General features: G+C 38.1%; 1 protein-coding gene across 2 annotated transcripts in view; it reads left to right on the top strand.

The window, feature by feature from the left end:
- The first annotated feature begins 1,035 nt into the window (after positions 1–1,035).
- The window catches only part of DRD3 (dopamine receptor D3), a 55,299-nt gene continuing 49,704 nt past the window's right edge, over positions 1,036–6,630 (top strand). Inside the window, exons 1-2 of one of the 2 annotated variants that reach the window (XM_011966820.1) lie at positions 1,396–1,515; positions 4,137–4,404. The gene's annotated coding sequence lies outside the window, so the exon portion shown is untranslated. Of the gene's footprint in view, positions 1,516–4,136; positions 4,405–6,630 lie in introns of both variants that reach the window. The other variant, XM_011966819.1, reaches the window with a different exon arrangement.

The following is a 6,630-nucleotide window of genomic DNA, read 5'->3' as shown; positions in this document are numbered from 1 at the left end:
ATAATTATTATTCTCTCTGACATATTATCTGTCTTCTGGGAAGTTTAAATTTTCTGCCTTTGGAAGACTATATCATAGTGGTTAAGAGAATTAGGATGTTTAGATCCAAATCCTGGGTCAGCCACTTTGTTAGCTGTATGACTTTCAGACATTATACTAACCACTCTATGCTTTAATTTTCCTACTCATAAATTAAGGGTGGCAAAAAATAGTACCTGCCTTAGGGTTGTTGAAAAGATTAAAAGGAGCAACACATTAAAATGACTGGCTAAAAGTACATGCTCAATAAATGATGGTTGTTATCAATAGCAGTATTTAGACCTTGTTGATGCTGCTGCCTTCTTTTTCAGCCAGCAGAGGTCTCCATCATAGTCAAAAGAGAACTAGGTTCCCCATGACTGCACTGCAGTTGCCAAGTACATCCACTGTTGGCAGAGAAAACAGTCGAAGAATTACCACATTGCCTAAACAGAGGAGAAAAAAAAGAGAGAGATAACAGGAAATGGTTAGGATTCCACAGTAAAATGTAAGATGAATAAGTGACCATAAGTTAGGATTGTTTGTGTTCTACTCCTGACTTTCACTGATATTGCCCTTGGTTGCATCTCACTTTAGCTTGTTCTAAACCAGTTTTTTAAAAGATATATATGCACATATATCACAGAGAAGCAGTAAGAATGAATTGGCAAATATTTGTGAAGTTCTCTGAAAACAAGAAGTGCTGCTAAGTAAACATTTAACATTTCTTACAGTATTAAGCTTATTTCATCTTTATTGCCAGTTATACGCCATGCCTCAGTTTTGCTGCCTTTGTAATATGTTTCCTTTAACCTTCTTTTCCCAGACAGGCTTACACCTCCAAGTTCAATTATCCTGTCAATTGTGTTTTAAATTGTACTGATTTCCATTAACCAATTGTGGTATCAATTTGAAGATCTGTTCCTTCTTCTGAACTAATCATTTTTACACCCACCAGAATCTGGAAAGGCAATTAAACTGAGGAAGGTGAGAGTTATTCAAGAGAAATTAAAGCATAAAGGTAAAAACAGTGGAAAAACTAAGATTAAAAAGAGCACTGAGGAGAAAATACACATGTACTAAAAAGCACAGTACCAGAGCAGATAGAGACAAAGAGGTTTTGAGAGCGAGGTAGAAAACGGATCCTGCTTGTGCCTACTCCATCTCTCTTTCAGCACCAAGGACAGAACCTCTGAGCGGCTGACCCAAGCAATGCTCAGTTTAGGGTCCCTCCCAAATCCTCTACAGAAAACGGATACATTCGAAAGCAGCTATGAAACGTGCACTAAGGTCTAATAGGGAAGCTGGAAGAGCAGCACTCAAGTAATTTCACCTTAGAGGCAAAAAATGGGTGATTTCTTTCTGTTCATTTCATAGTTTCTGAGTCCTGAGAAAGGCAAAGTTTGCTTTGCTTGGGTATGTCTGCTGTCAGTAAATGGCTGCAGGAGCCGAAGTGGTAAACTCCTCGGTCTCCAGAAATCAGAAGAAAATTTTAGGGTAAGTAATTTTTCTTTTCGTTTCTAATTTAGTACATAGTATTTTCCTCAAGGTTATTTAATCAGCTTGGGGTTCTGTGGATCTCTAAAAATATGCATTAAAACTCAATACCCACTCTTATTTAAAAACCAAAGCCCTGAGGAAATGGTTTTCTTTTTCTTCTAAGTGGTTAGACAGCAGAAACCTTTTATATTCCTTTTTCTTCTATTTTTTTCCCCAAAATTGTACCTTGTGGACTCTAGAAGCTATATCAAGGAAGAATTAAAAGATAGAAAACAAAAAGCGGTTATTATTCTAGGATTTGTATGGAAGTTGATTGTATTCCTCTTAAGGATTTTACTTAATTGTAAGGGTCTGTTATTTTAAACTTCTCAATTCAGCACCCTGGCAATTCAGAGCTGAAGGTTTGGAGAGGCACTATTTTCAATGGTCTATTTAAAGTCAGGCTGTTTCCAAGTCAGAATCCAATTATTCCCAGCAGAGATATGTAGTACTTGAGATGATGATTGTGTATGTTTCCTTTGATGATGGTATATGATTTTTAGGGTATTGTTGTTATTTAATTGTGAGACTTCCATTGCTTGCTGTAGCTTACTGGGGCAACAGAAGTCATTGCAATTAGGTATTTGTTCCAGTTCATGCATTTAGTTTAATTGAATACCATCAAAATGCATGCATGTATAATAATGCAGCAATAGCAAAGTGAAACTTGGATTCTAAACTCATTGTGCATGACTGTTTTTCTTTATAGGTGAAGCCCTTTGCTTATTGATACTAAAGGGTTTGTAAAATATCTGTTCTTAGGTAAGAGTGAAGAACCACTGCTTGACATGGCATTGGGATCTCTTATAGTCAAGGAGAAGTAGAGACAAGATGAGAAAGATTCTTACTCAGACACTCATTTATTTGTAGTTGAATATTTTCAAGGGTCTGTGTGGCTAGCAGTGAGCAAGGGTATTGAGCAAGGAAAATACTGATAGTATCCAAATGGGTGCCTAATATTTAAGCATCCATACAGAAGGCTGTTTATTATAGAATATGCATTAAAGCAAATACAGAACAGTTTCTACTCAATATCAGATTCAATTTCTAATGCATTGAAGTTGGTCGTCAATTAATATTTGCTTATTGATTTGTTTTCTGAGTTCCCCATTTTATCTCTGATTAGAATGGTAAGATGCTCAGTCTTTAGAGGTTGTGATGGAAAGTGAGTATGCTCTGCTTTACTAGACAGGTTTAATGAGGGGGAAAAACTATTATCTTAGCTACTGGACCTCAGTAACCAGCAACAGTTTTTCTCTGTACATTTACCAACAATGTAAATGTGCCCAAATACATAAATATGCTATGTATTGCAATGCATTTGTGAATCTTTTTTAGGAAAATAGGCAGCAATTTGCAAGAAGAAAGTAGCATAGAAATGCTAAAGACTATCTCTAATAATAATAACAATGTGACTCCCACTGGTTCTATGAGCAGTGTGCACCTGCACTACTTCACCAAGCCTAGTCAGATGATGTGCATAAGATACTCTGAACAAGTGAGATTTTAAAATTAGTACCCATTTCACATTTGTCTGCCTCACCCCTAAAAGTGGCATACTTAAGTGGCATAGTTAAGAACATGAACTCTGGAATCAGACAAATCTTGGGTTGAATCAACTCCATCATTTACTGGTTTGTGTTCTCAGCAAGATATTTAACCTCTCTGTGACTCACCTTTTTTATCTAGAAAACTTGATATGATAATAGTGCTTACCTTCTTCATCAGGTTGCTGTCAGGTTGAATGATGATAATGCTTATAAACTTTAGCTATAATTATTAATTTTATCAGGCAATATAGCAAGTCCAAATTATAGCCCAGACCAGAAAAGCTCTGGAGACTGGTGTCAGGAGGCATCTGAGTAAAAGATTAGATGTGGCAACAGCCAGAGATCTGTGAAATGAGTGAAGATGTATCATGGAACCCTGTTACTGAAGTGTTTTGTTCTGGTTTGAGTAAAATCCACCTCAACTTGGGAATGAGTTTTGTGGGGTTTTTTCTTTGAGACAGGATCTTGCTCTGTCACCCAGGCTGGAGTGCAGTGGTACAATTATAGCTCACTGCAGCCTCTAACTCTTGGATGCAAGCAATCTTCCTGCCTCAGCTTTTCAAGTAGCTGGGAATACAAGCACATGGCATCACACGCAGCTAATTTTTCTTTTATTTTATTTTTGCAAAGATGGAGTCTCACTATTTTGCCCAGGCTGGTCTCAAACTCCCAGCCTCAAGTGATCCTCCCACCTCAGCCTCCCAAAGTGCTGGTATTACAGAAATGAGCCCCCAAGCAGGGCTGGGAATGATTAACATCAACTTCCATGCCTAGCAGAGACCCATTAGATAATTATGAGTTTGGGATTTAAGAATGCCTGAGATAAAGCTTGGTTCAAATCAGCCCCTTACACATTGTGTAATCTTGAGAAAGTAATTGATCTCTCAGTTTTTTTAATCCATAAAAGAAATAGATCATTATCCACCTTTAGGGCTGCTGTAAGTATTAAAATGCATGTAAAGTACTCGTACTTGACACACAGTAGTAGCCTAGATGTAGTTGTCTTCATCTTCATTTGTTCTCTTACAGAAAGAGAACAAATAATTAAAACTCTGTAAGTCTTAATGAGGTACTAAGGAGGAACCCCACGAGTGTTTCAGGCGGACTGTTATTCAGCACTGAGGGACTGAACATCAGCAAAGCAGGACAAATGTCATAACTGATGGGGACCTGACCACTCTCTGTTCCCCTGCCTTTTTAAATAGGTTATGCACTCACTCTAAGAGATGCCAGAACAAACTATAAAGACCAAGATAAATCAATACTTTGTAAGGCATTTAAAAGCTCATTAAAATGTGTAAGTAGTGTTATATGTAATGAATCTTAAAAGAATGAAGCCAGGAGTACTCTTCTATTTCTCTGCCTTCTCTATTATTTTACCTCCTACCCACTTTTAACTCCTAACACTGTTTGCTGAGGTCACCATGAATGTCATCATTTCCAAGTTCACTAGATACTCTACAATTGTAGATTATTTAACTCTTCATCTATTCCCACTTTCCTCTTAACAGTAAAAGCAACTATATTTCTGGTGCTATGTGCCAGACATTATGCTAGAGTGATGATTGTTAATGGGGAGAGCAATTTTGCCCCCCTCCCCCGGGATATTTGGCAACATCTAAAAGCATTTTTTATTGTCCCAACTTGTGGGGAGGGGTATGCTACTGGCATCTAGTGGGTATATGTAAAGGACGCTGTTAAACACCCCACACTGCACAGGACAACCTCCTCAACAAAGAATTATTCAGTCCAAATTGTCAGTAGTGCCAAACTTCATGTATAAAATTTCATTTAATCTTCATAATGACCTTATGGAGTGGATATGATTATCCCCATTTTGCTGATGAGGAAACCAGACTATCATTGTAAATTACTTAGAGAGTGATTGAGTTAATGAATTCTCTAGGCTCTTTGCTTCTTCCTACCTGAGACCCGTTTCCTATCTGTTAGCATATCTAACAGAGGGAAAAGAAAGAAGAAAGCCCAGCTCAGTTCTGTGTTATATAAGCAACTCTGGTTTGAAAAGAAAAAAAAAAATCTAAGCAGGGAGGAAGTTGAAACAATTAGCTGAGAGACAGAGTAATCTAGCATCTCACGCATCTTTGCTTTCTTCTCCCACATCTACAACTCATCAGCAACTACCTGAACAATCACAGTTTAACCCACCTGCTGCTATAAAGGACCTAAGATCAGATGTGGAAAAAATAAATTAGAAATCAGAAATCCATGCAACTGTGATTCCAACATCAGGCTCAGAATTGATTTTCAGAGTTGAGGGTTTCCCTTCGTATAATTAGCCACTGGCATTCAGCTATACTATTTTTAGGTAGCTGTCAAACCTCTTGGCAGAGTAAAAAGTCCAGCCAAAGGGTAATAAATATCCTAAGGTTTTATGCCTCCCTCTTACTTGGCAGGTGAGAGGAAGCTAAGACATTATTCACCACTGCAGACCCCAGAAAAGAGGGGTTCTGGCCACTGTGTTCCAAAGTGGCCCAGTTGTGAAAAGGAAGACATTTGGGCCTGAGCCTGCCTTAAAAGTGGAAATATCCTTGAACAATCAGAAAGCATTGTATTTTTCCAAAAGCTCTTGGCAGCAGTGGTGCTATCTCCAGGGTAGCGGCTGCCCTCCTCTGAATAATGAGAAAATTATAACTATTATCAAGAATTATTATTATGTTTTAAAATACATTGAGTGCAAACAGTGTGCCAAGATAAAGGACAATTTTTTTAAACAATTCTCTAAATTCATTCCAAGTTTGTCACCCTTTCCCAATTATTTGTTCATTTTAACTCTTTCACATTTCAGGCTGAAACATTTCAAAGTGAGGTACAAAATGACAGCCATGATTAGGCCAGTCTCCTAATCAAGGGAGAGCTACAGATACCTAGCTTGAGGGCAAATTCTGGCCACCAAGCCAGCCTCTACTTTTGCCAGGGCCTGGAGAGAGAGTTCCCATAAAGGTCCATATGTACCATGTTTAAATATTTTAAAGTCGTAACCAACAAACCATTGAGTAAAATGTTTCATCTTCCCACCTTGATGAATACACCTTCGTAACAACGTGGAAGGCCAAGTTTGAATTTAAGATTCCTGGACCCTTCAAAATTCTATACAAAATGTGACTATATAGGAGAAGCTGGGCCCCCACCCCTAACCTGCCTCAGGGACCCTGGACTCTTATCTCCCCACCTCAGACTACATAGAATCTATTTGACTGAGCTCTAACTGAAAGCCACCACTTGGCCCCAGGAACCCTACACATTTATGGCATAGTCTCCCTCAGGGTGACAGATTTAGAATGAGGCCCATGATGTCCTGGAAACAGGCTCTGAGCAGTTGGGCAGAGAATTCCCTGAGTGTGATCTAGATCTGTCTCTTATACACATCTAGATGTGTATAAGAGACAGGAATATACCAAAGTGCTTTGTATATAGAAAATGCTCAATAAATATTTGTTGATGCAATAAATAAAAAAATGTAACTAAGCAACCAAGCTCCAAAGAGTCTGATTTTATTAATATT

Source organism: Mandrillus leucophaeus, unplaced genomic scaffold (assembly GCF_000951045.1).
Source record: "Mandrillus leucophaeus isolate KB7577 unplaced genomic scaffold, Mleu.le_1.0 Scaffold775, whole genome shotgun sequence".
NCBI classification, from domain to species: Eukaryota; Metazoa; Chordata; class Mammalia; order Primates; family Cercopithecidae; genus Mandrillus; species Mandrillus leucophaeus.
The sequence above is the reverse complement of the archived record's forward strand: the minus strand, read 5'-3'. Positions and strand labels throughout refer to the sequence as shown.